Consider the following 16,707-nt stretch of genomic DNA (forward strand, 5'->3'; position numbering starts at 1 on the left):
TTTGATTTTAAGTAATTTTAATGTGCAGTGTGCATAGGAATTCATGCATATTTTTTCAGACTATAGTCTCCACCCCCACAACAGTCTGAGGGACAGTGAACTGGCCCCCTGTTTAAAAAGTTTCAGGACCCCTGCTGTAGAGTAATTTCACTGCGCCGCAGAAGGCACGAAAGAGGCAGAACCACACATAACTTACATCAGCCGTGTGACTGTCCAGTGATCTGACTGGCTTGTGCAGCAGTTTTGTAAGCCATCCAGAGACTTTTAGTAGTGGGACGACATATAAAAACTTTAAATGAATAAATAAAGCAGGCATTGGCAGGGCTCCGTGGAGGGAGGATGCCGCACTGCCTGCCGTAGGAAGACATGGGAGTGATGGCAGTGAAAGGATCAATTGCAGCATGCGCTTAGGATGCCCATATGGCATCATCCCACTTCAGTGGGAAAGGGATTCCTGCCCCTGCACAGGACACCAACCTCCCTGAGTAATTTTATTCGTCGTTATTTGTTTTTCGGCGCCAGGCGAAGACCTTTTTATTTAAGCAGCATTTTAAATGTTAATATTATTGAATTTTATCTGGCCAGGGCGGCTTATTTTATATTGTGTGTATATATATATATATTTATTCTAATGTATATATTTTAATTTTTATTTATCTAATGGATCTAATTTGTTGTTGTAAGCCGCCCCGAGGCTTTGGCGAATGGGGCGGCATAAAAATGTTTTAATAATAATAATAATAATAATAATTATTATTATTTTCACTGAACAAGAATGGCTGAAAATGAATCGGTCTAATATACTGCAGTCAGATCACTGAGCAGACCTTCATGTGCCCAAGAAATCTTTTCACATGCCAGCCTTTGTGTAAAAGTGCCCTGCATAAGATGAGTAATTACAGGCTGTGGGCAGAGAGGTGTAGTGGGTGGGGCCTGTGTGGCTAAAGGTCAGAAGATCAGCGGCAGAGATAATTCCACCAAGTCATTGTAGTCTGGCCTGCTTTGTGTAACAGGGCAGGATGCAGTTATGAATTCAAGCGATTCACATAACTTCATCTACCACCTGAAGCTTCTGTGATACTCAGATGCCTGCTACGTAGATACATCAAGAGTATTCCTTTCCTTGCACCTTGCACCTTTTTTCTTCTCATTAATATGCATTTCTATAAAATTAAGAGGAGACTTGCACTTCCATCCAGCATGGCAGATTCCAAAATTTTGGGAGCAATCACTTCGCACGTAATAGTATGTATTGTGAAACCCTTTGCAGGTCTACCCTGCCAGACAACCAGCCACCCAGAACACAGAGCTGTGTTCCACGTGGCACGTTTATTTCCCTTGGGGCCCAGTGGGGGATTTGAGGACAGCAAAGGTCCATTGTAACCCCACTTCTTGGAGTGTCGCAGCCCAGATCTTCTGGGGCACTGAGCTTCTATTGAAAGAAATGAACCAATCACACTTAACTCTGCTATGTGCAATTTAAGGAAAGCAGAATTTGGCCCTTAGAGAGCTCTTTCTTTATTTGATTCATATCCCACCATTTTCTTTTTTAAAAGAATTCATAACAGTTTACATAATTCTCCTCCTGCTGCTCTCAGTCTTATCCACACAACAACCCTGTGAGGGAGGTTGGGCTGAGAGTCTGTGACTGGCCCAAAGTCACCCAGTTCACTCCATGACAGATTGAGGACTAGAACCCAGATTCCCTGAGATCCAGACCTTCGCTCTTAACCAGTACATCACAATGACTTTCTTTTAAAACTCTCAGGGTCTAAACTTACTATGTACCTCCCATGTCAATTGTTTCCCTATAAACAGACCCTAATCTATAGCAAGTTTGGCATTTGCCACTGTTTATTTGTTATCTCCATTATCTCCAGAAGGAAATATTCGAGCACTGTTCTGATAAAACTCTGAATCCAGTGTTTCCAAGAAACCTGGTCATTTCTCTGGCTCTTTTTATTTATGCCTCATTTCATTGTGTGACCATACTGTTTCCTTTGCAAATATTAAAGATTGCAAAAAAAGTTCTTCCATTTCTGAAGCAGATAAATCAATAACAATGTTATCAGAGTGCAACAGGCTGGTTTGGCTTGGGCTGGTTTATGTGGTTGATCCCACACATCAGAGGGTGTGGGCGGTGTTTGAATAAGAATGAAACAGAGAGGACAGGTATTACAACTGGAAAGTTGCATGAAGATGCTAGCAACATATTAGTTCTCACATAATTAGTAAATTATTTGCAATCCCACTGTAAATTTATATATTGAATATTCTCTGAATGTTTTCCAGGTAGGTGAATAGGTAGCACATATTTTGGGACTGTTATGATTATTATTGTTGTGACAGTAAATGCTAATATATAGTGTCAGATGCATGGCAATGAATGGTCAGTGTTTTCTAACAAGCACCCTGCTGTAGCAATCAAAATCTGGCAGCTCACACACAGCAAACATCCATGTATCAGTTTCACATTTAACGTGTTTTTAAAATATTGAGGGCACAGCCCTGTTGCCCCCACAGCAGAGGCAATACTCCGTCCCCAACATGCCCTTTTTTCTCCTCCGTGACCCAGTTGGAACCTCTTTGTTTCACTGGGCTTTCCATGCCAGCAAGGAGGGTGCAGAATGGCGTCTCTGACTCTGGCATCCCAGTTCAGAAGTTGCGGGTCCTCAGAGCTGCAACCCCAAAGATTTTTATAGTCTCCCAGTCAATGTCAGGAGTCAGGCCAAACATATGAGTAGGAGCGATATCGACTTATTTTCTGCAAGAAATCCAATGGTAGCATGAGTTCCCCTAGAGAACTGATGGGAAGCAGGAATTGTTGGGAGGTGAATCCAGGAGGCTATAATAGTTATACTTCATGTTTTCCCATAAAAGATCCAGGTAGCGATAATTAATATTTTACATTGCCTCTCTTCAGACAGGAAAGGCCTGCTATTCTGTGTGAATACTGGAAGCATGGAGAAATGTGGCACATTTGGTTACTGTGAATAATCACAGAGAACCAATAGTTTGTTCTAGGGTTTCCAAGTCTCAGCACTGCATCTCGTGACGTGTGAAGCAGTTTCCAGAGCTCTGCCACTGTTCCCCATGTTGACCTGCGAGCTCAGCAGCCAGAGCGGCTGCTCCAGAAGCCATTTCAGCTGCTCCACTTGCCTAGCAGCAGCTGATTAGCTGCAGGTGAGGATCCGATTGGCTGCTTCCCATAGTGTCCTCCTCCTGGCAGGTGCTCTCCGGTGCCCGGCTGCCGCCATGTCCACCTCCTGGCCAACTGCCCAATTCACATGCCACTGGGCCAATGGCCTGCCTACCCACCACCTGCCCACCTGCAACTGCCCGCCTACTGGCCAATCACCTGCCTCAAGTGCTGCCTGGCCAATTGCCAGGATGTCTGGCTTGAGCCACAGCACCACACGATCCCTTCATGGCACCCGCCCTCCACCATCTCTGGCACACTGTCCCCACATCCCACGCAGGACCTGTTGCTTGGCGCATTGTCAGCCGAGTTCTGATCTTGGTTGGAGCCGATGGCAAATGTCTGAATTAGGCAATACTGATTTCTCCTAGTTTCCTTTTTTCCAGTCTTAAGTTTGGCTCATCCTGAAGACTGAGGATTTTTCCAAGTCTAAGCTTGGCTCCACTCAACAGATGAAAACTTTAAAAACAAGGTTTCCATGAAAATACATACATATTTTTATTTATATTTCTCCTAATATATACCCTTCCTGTGCAGTTTTGCCCAGTATAAATCCTCTTTTACAAGTCATTTTCCTATTATAATTCATTTAAATATTATTTTCACCAGTATAACTTTTTGATGTGCAAGTTCTCTAATATACACATTCTTGTACACATTTATTATTATTATTGGAGCACTGAATTGTAAAATTTGCTGAAGTGGATATTTTAAAGGATAACTGAGTTTTGATTTGCATATCGGTCTGAAATGTGAAATGTTATACATTCACATTAAAAAATGAACCTAATGAAATGTTCTCCCAAACCTTTTGCCAGACAGCTCCGGGTTCAAAGCACTTCTTGATGGCCAATGCTTTGTCCACTAAAATTGTACAAACTTACATCAGTGTCTCCAAGGCAGTCAGGGCTTGTATCCTACAATTGCATGGCTGTTACAGAGAAGTTCGTCCATCACGGTCAAGTTTAAACCAATATTTGTTTTACCTGTGGGTAGGATTCCAACTTAATTACACTTAGAGCTGGTCCACTGGAATCAATGGAACCTAAGAGTTACAGCTAACTCCAGTCCCGTTGATTTCAGAGAGTCTGCTCTAGGGAAGACTGAATCTGGACCCACCTGAGGGTCTGTGCCTTGGGAACTCCTTCCTACACAAAGTAACACCTCAAGTAACTCTTATGGTGACTTTTCACTGATGTGGAAGTAACTGGTAATTTGTACAAATGGATGCTAAATCATTTTAATGCACAGCTCTGAAGAGCTAATTGTATGCAATGTTCTCAACAGATGTTAATTAGAGTCCTGAGGGTGGTGGTGGGGGGCAAATTAAGCGAAACTGGATTTGTATGGGTAGATACCTGTAAACACCAAGATGAATTGTAGTGTCAGATCACCTCCCCCGGGCACTTGATTAATCACATGTAATCAGTGACAGGCATTGCTCACGCAATGCAGCTCCTGCAGCAAGGACCAGGCGCTGTTGTTTCCCGCAGAGCTGCTGGTGCGCTCGAGGCTGTTGGCTTTGCAACTGCAGAATGGGGAACTGTTGGTCACTCGCTGGTTAAAATGAGCCCCCATTAACAAGCCTGCTTAGATTTGTACTATTTTATTTAGTTTGGTTGTGACAGTTAATATATGTACAGGTGTACTGGCTTTTTGTGGCTTGTCAGGTTTTGTCAGCGTGAACCTACCTTGGTAAGCAATCAATCAATCGATCAATGATCCTAAATCCAAAACAAACCCTGAAACGAACAAACAATGATTTGAACTGAAATCGTGAAACTGTGAAACTGAAACTCAGCAAGGGGATACGCTTTTAGCCTTTTTCAGTCACTAAAAACACACGCAGTCTCTAAATGCAAGGGCGCAGAATGGAGGTGAGGCAACAGCTCCATCATTCTGCTGTCATTCTCAATCCCTTATACACATTGAGGGCAACGGCCTGCCTGGGTCAGCCTCCTCTAAGGGTCAGATGAATCCAAGAGGAATCCATTTGAGCGCTGGAACCTGTTGGCTCCCCTCAGCTTGCTCCCTCGACTCTGGTCCACTTTGCAGAAGCACGGAGTCCAAGTTCCCGGCCCACCATTCTCCAGGAACCAAGCGCCATGCGCACCGCAAGCAGAGCCCTCTTCTGCACCTGGCGCCGCTGCCCCTGGCAATGCTGGTCAGTGGGAAAGGCACCCTGTGGTCCTCCTCCCCTTCCGGCCATGACTCTTCGGGCAGCTGCTGCTGCTGGGAAGGTGGCCCACAGCACAATCAGGACCTCGCCTTGGCTAGGCTTCCTTTGCAGGACTGAGCCAGGTATGACGGCAAGTCCAGAGATGTTGGAGGGATGGATTCCCAACCTTGCGTTATATATGTAGCATATACTGTAACTGAGCCTTTTCTTTTTGTTTCATTTTGACTCTAGTGTAGGTACATGCAGGGATCAGATTGGGATCCCTGAGCACCATGAAAGAAAGGTTAAACTTTTCCCAAAGCAATTTGCTACTCAAATTTGACCCCGTCCCTTGCATCTGAGGGGAGGAAAAATATCCATTAACTGACTGTATTCTTGAATGAAAGGGAGCGAGAGCAAGAGCACAGGAACGAGCAAGAGAAGGAGAGAGAGCCCTTTTCTACCTCTGGCATTTATCATCTGCTGATCATTCCCTACTCACAGTTATTTAGCTGCTCTATAGATGATGCAGTAATGCTCCGGTCTTGCATCTCTGTCTAAAGAGCCCTTCTGGCAAGTTTTTCAGAACATGGAAAATGAGGTATTATTGTAAAAGTGAAAGAAAATATTTCATTTTTATACCTCTCAATAGCTAAAGCTCTCTGGGTGGTTTACAATAATTTAAAAGCATAAAGACAGCACAAAATACACTATAACTTTTACAAGTTTAAAACTGCAGTATAAAATAGAAGTAAAAACCACAGTAAAGTCTAGCATTAATTTTGAAATGAACTAAAATACAGTTAAGGATTTAAGACAATGGAGAGTTATTCCTGTATTTGTGCTATTCTGTATAGCACAGTGCCACCTAGAGGTCATGTAGCAGGCAAGCAGGAAAGGAAACCCAGATCTCCAGCAGCACAAAAGGCTACTCAATCAGTGGACTGGAAGGGATGGAAGGAGCAGGAGGCAGAATAGGATTGCATGGACTAGATTTGATGTTCAAGAAAGGACGACGATCCAGGAGTGGCAGCCGCACAACAGAAAAGTCAGGCAGAGAGCAAGACAAGATGGTGAAGAGGACATTTGTTGCATGCTTGTGGCTGTGCATGGATTCTTCAGCTGAAGTCAGGACCTTCAAGTTCTTCGTCGTGGTCTCTGTGCATCACACATTATGGGTGCTGTGCCTGTGCAGTGCCTTGTTTGAGGAGATTTCTCTAGCTTAGTCTAGAACTTTCTGCAGGAGCCCTGCCCCTCCTCCCCTATATAAAAGGTGGGCTCCCGCCATTTCATCAGTTCACTTTCTGAAGAACTACAGCTACAAGTATGCAACCTGCATTATTGTTTCTGCCTCAGGTAAAAATAAATAAACAAATAAAAAAATCCCCGAATTAGGGACATGCCCAAGGCATTGTGTGGGTGACTCCATCCAGTGGTGAAAGGAAAAGGCAAGGGAAAAGAATCATGGGAGAGGCAAGAGAGAGGAGACAGGAAGTCACTGGGCCAGAGGGATGATCTACATGAATGGTGAAATCACCGAGGAGCAGCGTGGGAAAGCTGCTTGAGAGTAAGAAGTTTAACCAGGCATCCATGTCTGAAATTAAGGTTGGAGGTGACCAGAAAGGTAATGGAGAACAACAGCAAGGGGACGTGTGGGACAGAACCTCACTGAAAGAGCCTCAGAGCTGAAGATGCTGTCGAACGAAGTTGTCGGCCTGGGGTTCAGGCTGCTGGGTAGGGTAGGCCTGGAGAAGGTGGAAGCCCTGTCACCTGGTGAGGAGAAGGAGAGAACCCATAGGGGGAGGGCAGCGATGGGGACAGAAAGGAGACCCAGATGTCAGTCGGGCCACAAGGACTGAGAAAGAGAATGGTTACAGATGGCAGCCTTGTGTATGGCTGTCAGTCTTTCAGAAGGCCAGTGGATTTCTAAGTGGGTGACATGTGGCAGCCCAGGAGGAGGAGGAGAAGGGAAGGAAGGGGAGAAACAAGGGGAGTACATGACAGGTAAGGAAGAGATTATGAGGCAGAGGTGCAACCTGTAGCATGCCTATAAAGTGCCTTGCCTATGCAATGGGGACCTTAATTTTTAAAAAATGGTGGAAGGGGGTGTGTTAGTGCTGTTATAAATATAATAGCCTTGCCTGGAATGCTCTGACATTTCTATTTCCAGGTGTCTTTATTTACTTGTATGCAGCAAGGCGGTTTCTCACATTTGGGTGAATCCACCTTGAAAGCAGCATCACCAGCCTCTGTTAAGTTGTCCTTTAACATCGCCACATGGCACTGGAAGTGTAGTTGCCCTTGCCAGAGCAGCATGAGCTTGGTTTCGGATGCAAAAGCACTGGCTTCTGTTTCGGTAGTAGATTTTGTCTTGCATCACAGACATACAAAAAATGAGAAATATATATTTTCGGGGCAATAGTAGACATTTGCTCCAGGTGCCAAGATGCTGTACTTACAACTGGGCAACATGATGAAACAGATGCGTGGAATTACTCCAGCTTGTGCTGCGGGAGCAGTCAGACTTCTTCTTGCACCCTTGGCAGTCTTATAGCCACGCCACAAGTTCTGGCTCCTTTAAGGCAGCCGGGGTTTGATGCCTCTATCTGGTTTTGGTCTGGGTCCATCTAGCAGTTTTGTTTAATGAACCACCTAGAGAGCTTTGGCTATTGAATGGCACAGATATGTAAAAAATAAATACAACAAATTTGCATGTCATTTGATCTATCCAATTGCCACATCAGTCTGCATTTTAAAAAGCATAAAAATCTGCATGTTCCTCACATGCCATTTCTCCTAAAAATGCATTTTGTGCACAACTTTCATAGGAATACACATCCCTGTGTGCAATTTCCCCTAAAATTAGGCAAAGTTACACTGACTTGGCCCATAGTCACCCTTCCGATCTGCAGGGCAGCTGTCAGCATGCAAAGGATTCCAGGCAGGGCGTCCACATGCCTGCCAGCGCTGCCTTAACTTTGCATCATGTCGTCTGGGGCTCACATCACTGGGGACTGTCCATGAATCATTTGGCCTGACGTTGCTTTGCTTGATGGGATGGGAGTGGCAGGAGGGGGCTGGCCTAGGTTTTTAACTGCTCCTAACGCAGGATGCATAGTAAACAATCCAGGCGTGTCTTGCTGCAGGGGACTTGCCTCGAACATACTCGCTCCACCCTGAACCATGAGAAAGGATCCCGAGCAGAGCAGAGGCAAGGATCGTAAGTAAAGCGGAGAATGCTGCTCAGGAAATATCCCTTGTGCATCAGACAGTTCCCTGCTGGCATGTTTTAACCAAGGAGTTACAAGCCGTGCTTCCGAATGCCGCTTGAGGGCCACGACAGACATCATTTTAGATCAGTGTCTGGAAACTACATTTCTGTCCCACTCGGCTTTTGTTCTAGAACAGGATCCCCCCAAGGTTTATCTACTGTGGAGGTTAGGCGGCTTTTGAGATCGGGGTTGTGGTTGATGCACCAAATCTCTTTTATGTTGTGTATTGTAAAGTGATGCATCTTTTTGAAGATAAAGCTGCTGGACACACATTAAAACTAATGCCAACTTTGGGCAGTGTGTTGCTTGTCAAAAATTAATGCAGATTTTCTTTTATTGCCTCTTGAGAAATTGTTTAGTATGTTGCTTTCAGCCACCGGGAAGCCCCTCTAGTAAAATCAAAGTCTTAGTGAAATCCCAGTGTCCCGAGCAGAATCTCCTGGGTTTTCACGTGTGTTGTATGTCTTTGCTTGGTTCCACCGTCTAGTGGTTCAGTATGATGTTTGGATTGCACTTTCTGATGGCATGAATACAGTGAAGCAGATGATAGGCATTTCCATGTCTCATAAAGAAATTGTGTGTACTGAACACACATGTCATAAAAAGCTTTTGGTGTCAGTCCTTTGAAATACATCATATCCAGCTTTTGCCGGAAAGTGGCCAGATGATCCTGTGCAAGCTGCTTTGGAGGCTGACAATGAAAGCAGATGCGTGTCTAATAAAAGACCACTCCCATTCCATTGAAGGGGACTTGTTGCCAGTTAAACTTGTATAAATCTGCAACCTGTTGCTAATATGTTAATGCCTTTTTAATTATCAAACAAAGAGAGTGACATTAAGGCTTCAATCCTAGACATACTTACCTGGGAGAAAGTACCCCTGAACTCAGCTGCACCTGCTTCTGAGTAGGTACACACAGGATTTCATTGACTGTTGTTTAATCAATGTATAACCGATCTGCCTTCCCAAAGGAATTCTTGCTTTATTCTTCTGCAATTGCATATTTTGCACACACAAAGGATCCCGTGTTCCACCAGTCACCATTTAGGGACACCTACATTACCTATTTCTAGTACTTGCACCCAGTAGAAACAAACCAAAAGCAAAAGCCCCTATTTTGCCTCTTAGGAGACGGCCAAGGCCCCTTTCACAAATCATATGTTTGGACAAGATCTTTTAACTCATCCAGCCTAACCTCTTCTCAGTGCAGGATCTGCGATGTCAGATGCACTACATCATCCCTGACAAAATGGCTGTCCAGGCTCTCCCTAAATACCCCAGCAAAGGAGAACCCACCCGTCTGTCCCACTGTCTGATGACTTTTACCATTTTCCCAATGGTTAGCCAAAGCCTGCTTCCCTGGAATATCTACTCATTGGTTCTATCCTGTCCTTCTCAAGCAACGAAGGACAAGCTTGTTCCATCTTCTCCATAGCAGCCCTTTAGATGTTTGGTGACTGCTATCACTTCTTTCTTTTTAAACATTTTCTTAGTGTTACTTGCTCAAATTTCTGGTCTCCAGCTTGTAGCCCTTCCGTGGGATTCTTCAAGTTATATCTCAAAGTTACATCACATCTGTTGTTGGTGATGATAGAGGGGCAGGATTGGTGAATCATAACTCTAGTATTCACAAATGCATGTATTTATTTATGTTTATATTGCTATCCCACATTTTTTCCACTTGCCAGGAACCCACAGCTGCTTCCATGGTCTTCCTTCTCTCCATTATAGCCTCACAACCACCTTGTGACATAGGTCAGGCTGGAGTCGGTTACAGGCCCACAATTCCATGGCCATTTCATGATGGGAACCTGGATCTCCTGAGCCCTAGTCTAGCTCTCTCACCACTGTGCCACACTGGCTTGGATGGAGATGGTCCATGACATCCCTTCCTTCTCCATTGCTCCAAAGCAGTTGCAACACTAGGTGTTTCTAGAGAACCAGCTCAGCCACTGAGGGTGTTGGACTAGGTCTGGTTTGAATCTCCACTCAGCCATAAAGCTTATCAGATAACCCTGGAGCACTTGCTATTTCCCAGCTTCACCTTCCTTGTCCCCCCACTTTGTGACAACAAAATGGAGAGAGACACATGTGTCCCCTTCCTGGAGGAAAAATGGAATATAAATGTCATAAGGAATAGGGAGTATGTTTGCATGGAACTTATTCCATAATAAGTCCCAGAGACTTCATAGTTGCACTGAACCTGATCAACATTCTTGGGGCACAATCCTGTGGGCCCCAGACAGAATCAGGGTAGCTGTAAGAAAATTTGGTGCCAAGCTCTGACCTCAGAAATGCATTTCTGAATCAGAGCATCCTCCTTCTGCCGGAAAAGCTGGCTTGGACAGAACTCAGCCAGTGGTGTCTCTGAGGATGAAAGACCAAACTCGGAGCCTGCACTGAGGCGGGAGGCTTAGTTGATCCACCATGATAAGCTTTCTCCCAGCAGTGTCTTCCCTTCCCTTTGCCCGAGCAGGGACAAAAGTCTTCTTCTGCCCAAAGTTGGCCAAGTCATTCACAGGTTGGTAGAAACATGTAGGTCTGTCCTGTCCTGTCTACGTCCTGTCTTGATAGAATGCCCACAATCCTTACAGGATGGTCTACTTATAAAACGTCTGTAATTTAGAGGATTAGAGCCAACCACACTGGATCACATAGCCTAACAACAACAAGAGCAACAGCAACAACTAATGGACCCTCCTCCAGTGACTGGTGAAGGGCAGGCTATTGCAGACTGAATGAAGCACACAAGAACATCTCTCTTTTCATCTCCAAAATGCAGGAGAATATAAAGGAGGTGGTATAATTTGCAGCTGAGCTGCATTTGTCAAAGTTGATCCATCACAGCCACTGAAAAGCTATTGCAAGATTAGAGCTATTACAGATAAAATGGGTATTCCTAAGTGAGAAATGATGATAAAGCATTTTTCTTGCAGAGAGGGGAACTGCTTGTGAAACATAAATATTATAGATTGAGACAATTTATGGACTATTTTATTCATACATTTGCCTATCGTACTTCAGTTCCATGAAATAAATGGATGAAACCAGCAGCTATAACCTCATGAGGTCGTGCACAAGATTGCAGCAGTCATGGGCGTCATACGTGTGCTTTTGTTTCCTTAGCAACAAGCCACTTTTGGAAACAGCGGGAATAGAATGGCAGCTCAGGGATTTGGCAGGAAGAAAAAAATAGCATACAGATGTGGCTCACACATATTGCTGGATCATGTGGACAATGTGCTTGAAATAATGGTTGTTTACAGGAAGGGCACTTTGATGTATGGATGGTGGTTTATTTATAGTCCCGGTTCACACAATCACATCAAAGCTGGGAGATATGTAGAAATGTGCTTTGCAAATGTGCCCATGAGTACTGAGATTAAATAGTGGGGGTGGTGGGGGGGCATTTTTTGTGCTAAGCTGTCTCGGTGCCTTCTTCCAAAGCATGAGAGCAGTTCATACCCAGCTGTCTACCAATGGTTTCCTTATCAGCCCAAGTACCCATTGGTAAATCATGGTTCGCATTTTGACTGTATGGTACCATTTGGGAAGATGCGGAATACATTGAGCCATATTTTGGCAGAGTAGACCCATTTCAATGAATAGGAATTACATTTATCATGAATGACTTGTGTTCCATTGCCTTCAATGCTTATTCTCGAATTATGATTGAAGCTGAATCCAACCTAGTGATATGATGCACTAAACTATAGAATAGTTTACGGTTCAATCCTTTTCCCTGAACCTCAATTCATGAGTGCATTTTCTCATGCAAAAGAGCACACTCCAATGGAAATACATAGAAACAAAGAAATACAGTGAGTCAGAAGGGGTCTCCTGGGTCATCTAGTCTGACCCCCTGCTCTAGCCAGCTCCACTCATGACATGCCACCACGTGCATGTCCAGTCTATCCTAGAACTGATGGGTACCAATGAGTACCAATACCTATAGGTACCTGAACTCAGAGAATTATGGGCATCCTGTTGGGGATGGAAGATACGCAGAAGTAAAATCACCTCTGTATTGTGCCTGCCACCAAAAGCTGTCAGCTGGTTGGTTTTGACAATATTGTGTGTGTGTGTGTGGGGGGGGGAGGTGCATCTACTCCAGAGTCTCTTCCACTGATCAGGGAGTGCTGTGGCAGCATTTATGCAAAACCCTGTTCGGGTACATGCTAACGAATGGGGTGCTGTTTCCACTGTATTGAAAATGCAGTCTTGCGTCACACCAAAAGCCATTGTGGGAGAAGTAGTAAAGCTGATGTGTGCCAGGAATTGACCCTTTAAAGTTGTGATTTTCTTCGCCACTCACTCAGCTCCTCCTGATGCCTCACAAAAATGGAAAAGGAAGAGTGGGTGGAGTGGGGGGGGGGGGACCAAGGTACTGCCTGCTCCCACTCTCCCCCTCCCAAGTGAGGAAGCCAGTGGTGCTAGCTCATCCATTACCCACCACCCAAAAGCAATTCTCAAAAGCAATTGCGGCTCCTGTGTGGACTTTCCCAAGAGTAAGGACCACTGAAGATAATGTGGTTTACTTCGGAGTAGACATATATATTGGAGCATATTCAGCAAGTTGTTCCTTGAAATAAAAGGAGCAAGGGGAAACAGGAAGACATTCCAATCTGTATTTTCTCAAAGGAGAGGAGGGAAAAGAGGCACTGGACTTATTCCCAAGTTCACCGGGCAAGTCAGAGAGCGTGAGAGAGGCGAGGAAGCAGCCAACGGCTGATGGAGCTTCTCTCTTTGGCAGACGCACTGCTGTTTTGTCCCAGCTGTGGGACTCTTCTTGCCCTCTTGTCGGGCTCCTCCCCACCCCCTCCAAACGCACTGAAAGCTCTCCTCTCCTCTGCAGAATGGTACTGCAGTTTTGCACACACCGAAAGCTGTGCCGCTGGCAAAACAAGACACACAAAGGCGTGACGTAGCTGGTCTGAAGCTGTCCCAGGTATAATGACAGGAACAGCACAAGGAGGACAGCTTTGCTTCTGTGTCATGTGACATGTCAGTGGGTCAGGCACTGGGAAAGGTACCTGATGTAGATCGCCCCCTGTGCTTACTCCTCTTCTTCGTGTCCCCCAACACTGGCCCTGAGGTCACTCTTCTAGCCTCTGGGTTGCAGCTGGGGCAGAGAGAACTGTGCCTGCTTCAGGGATGTGTGGAGAATGCTTGGTGGTCCGGGTTCAAATGCTCCGAGGTCTTGGTTGTGTTTCCAAGAACAGAGCAGGAATTCCAGCCTTTCTTAAGGCTATGAAGACAGCCTGTACCGGCCATGGGTACCAGTTCAGACAGATGGATGCAAACAGTAGGGCACTGCTTCTCTTCCATCTTAACCCACCCAGCACCATCAATTCAGAGAGTAAATGTTGTTGAACATAGACCAGTCTTCCCCAACATGGTGGGGGAGTTATAGGATTACCCTCCGCCCACCCCGTCTAAACATGCCTAGGTTTGCTTCTTATTTTTCTCCTTAAAGCAGAAAAGAGCTTATACGAACATCTTAAGTAACGGTTGCAGGTGCAATCCTTGTCATAAGAATAGGAATATGACACCTATGCAAGGGGGTCCCCCTTTTCCTTTGTCAAATAAGTCTTCCCTTTTTTGAGAAGTGGGAAAAATCGCCCATTTATGGCACAAGGTCCTCAGTCGCTCATTACATTATGAGCATGGTGGAGAAGGGAGCGCATGGACGCTGCTTTATCACAGCTAACAAGACCACCATCCATGGGAATTCATAACCTAGCTCTGTGACATCAACCGGCCCTTTGGTATATGGAGGAGTGGAGAATTATGAGAAGCATGATGATCATCGATGGGAAACAAGGGTAGAGCTCCAGGTTTTGGGGGGCTTCAGGCATGGTGCTTTCAGTAGGGCTGCCTTCTTGTCCAGGGCATCACTGTCCGTCACTTGCTCTCTCCCTGTGACCCCAATTCACACAACGTCCTAGAGGGATAGCATAAGGGAGAGTGGAGGTAATGTACCATCTCTTCCCTCTGATCACTGCTGGTGTATCCTGGCAGGACAGGTGAGCAGGCAGTGACAGCAAGAAGGAGCGGGAGCAAGGGCCGGAGTTCCCAGCAAGGCCAGTCCTGGGCCTGTGTGTGTGTTTAAACAGCGGCGTCTCATGCCCAATATGCTATAGACTGGGGAAATCAGGTGCAATAGCTTTGCACGTGCTCCAATCACAGAGCTCTTCTTGGCTTCGACATCTATACCTGGATGGAAAATTGAATGAAGGCAGACCTCATGAGTGATGCAGCGGTGCACCATTGATTCCCCTTCGCAACAGGCCGAAGAATAGAGACATTGTTTTTTGTCTCTGTGAAGGATTGTGAATGCTTTCAGAAGAAAGGGCTACTTAATCACATTGATGGATGGTGGCATCAAGGCTCTTTTTTCTAATGCTAGGGTTGTGCACTCTTAGCAAATGGCATTTTCTGGAGCTTCCACATACATATTCTTGGACAGCCTTCCAAAATGCCAAAAGCACACTCTGCTGTGATAGTTAAGAGGGGCATTGTTTCTGAATTAACAATCATGAACACCTATTGTTATAGCTCAGCAAGGGCCATATTTTTAGAAGAGCACATAAAGAAAGAAACATCTGGTGTCCTCAGATTAGTTCTAGACTACTTTTAAACCCCCTGTGGCGTTTAAAAGACAATGTGAATTACCACAATGGTTGCTACTAAAAATAAAGTCTGGAACTATAGAATGCAGAGCACTCTCAGGAGTGTAAGTTTATTTTTTATGCATTTGCAAACATTAATAACTCATCGAAGGCTTCATGCACATTACTGATATATTAACATCCCAGTTTGAAGAACTGTCCTTTATACATGAAGTTCTCATCTTTCCTAGCTAAATAACTGGGCACAGAGATGGTACCCATGTTTTGTTTTGCTCACCTACATGGTATAGCTCTTTTCTTAGCTCCGAATAACATTTCATTTTGTTCTGAAAACAAAATGCGGAGTGCCTCCAGGGTAATGCTTGCTTTCTTTTTAAATACACCCCACCTGCATTTTCTCTGCATAGTGTTACCAACGCTATAAGCATGTTGCATGTGAAATGTTTGTCTGCCTGTTTGCTTATTTATTACATTTCTGTACTTCCTATTAGTCAATGATTTCTGTGTACTTCACAAGACAAAGCTTAAAACCATAAATAACATAAATATAATGGAAAAGTGTAAGTTTAATACTGAATAAAACTGAAAAAATAACCAAGATAAAAGCCGTCAGAGGGCCAAACATCTAAAACCACATTAACACAAATCTGAAAACTGAAAATCTCAAAAGTAGAAGTGGAAGAGGTATTTAGGATACAGTCAGAGCTGCCAGCACGTGCTTGTAGTGACCTCTGTTGAGACCTGACAAGTTTCTTGCGCCTTTTGATCTTTATTCAAGTAAGGAGTGCTTTCCTACAACTTCGACTGATCCATCAGCTGCGTCCTTACCTGGATGAGCACTCCCTGGCAACAGTGATACATGCTCTGGTAACTTCCTGCTTGGATTACTGTAACACGATCTATGTGGGGCTGCCCTTGAAAACGGTCCGGATTCCCCAGCTGGTACAGAACAGAGCTGCCAGGCTGCTGACGGGGACCGGCCATTACTCTCACATAACGCCGGTCCTCCATCAGCTCCACTGGCTCCCAGTTGAAGTCCGGGCCCAATTCAAGGTGCTGGTTTTAACCTATAAAGCCCTGAACGGCTTGGGACCAGGATACCTGGAGGAGCGCCTCTTCCCTTACACGCCCTCACGCCCCTTATGACCTGTGGGAGAGGCTTTCCTCTGGAAGCCCTCTTTAAAGGAGATAAAAAGAACAACTATCTGGAGCAGGGCCTTCTCTGCGGTGGTGCCCAGGTTATGGAATGCGCTCCCTGGAGAGGTGCGCCTGGCACTGAGTCTATATTCCTTTCGGCGCCAGGTTAAAACCTTTTCATTTAATTGCTATTTTAAAAATCAATTTTATAATTAGCAGTTGCTTTTTTGTTTTTATATAATTTTACTGTTACTGCTTTATTGTTTTAATTCTATGTTGTAAGCTGTCCTGAGATGCTGAGGCATGAGG

Source organism: Varanus komodoensis, unplaced genomic scaffold (assembly GCF_004798865.1).
Source record: "Varanus komodoensis strain SLA01 unplaced genomic scaffold, ASM479886v1 scaffold6_4, whole genome shotgun sequence".
NCBI lineage: Eukaryota > Metazoa > Chordata > Lepidosauria > Squamata > Varanidae > Varanus > Varanus komodoensis.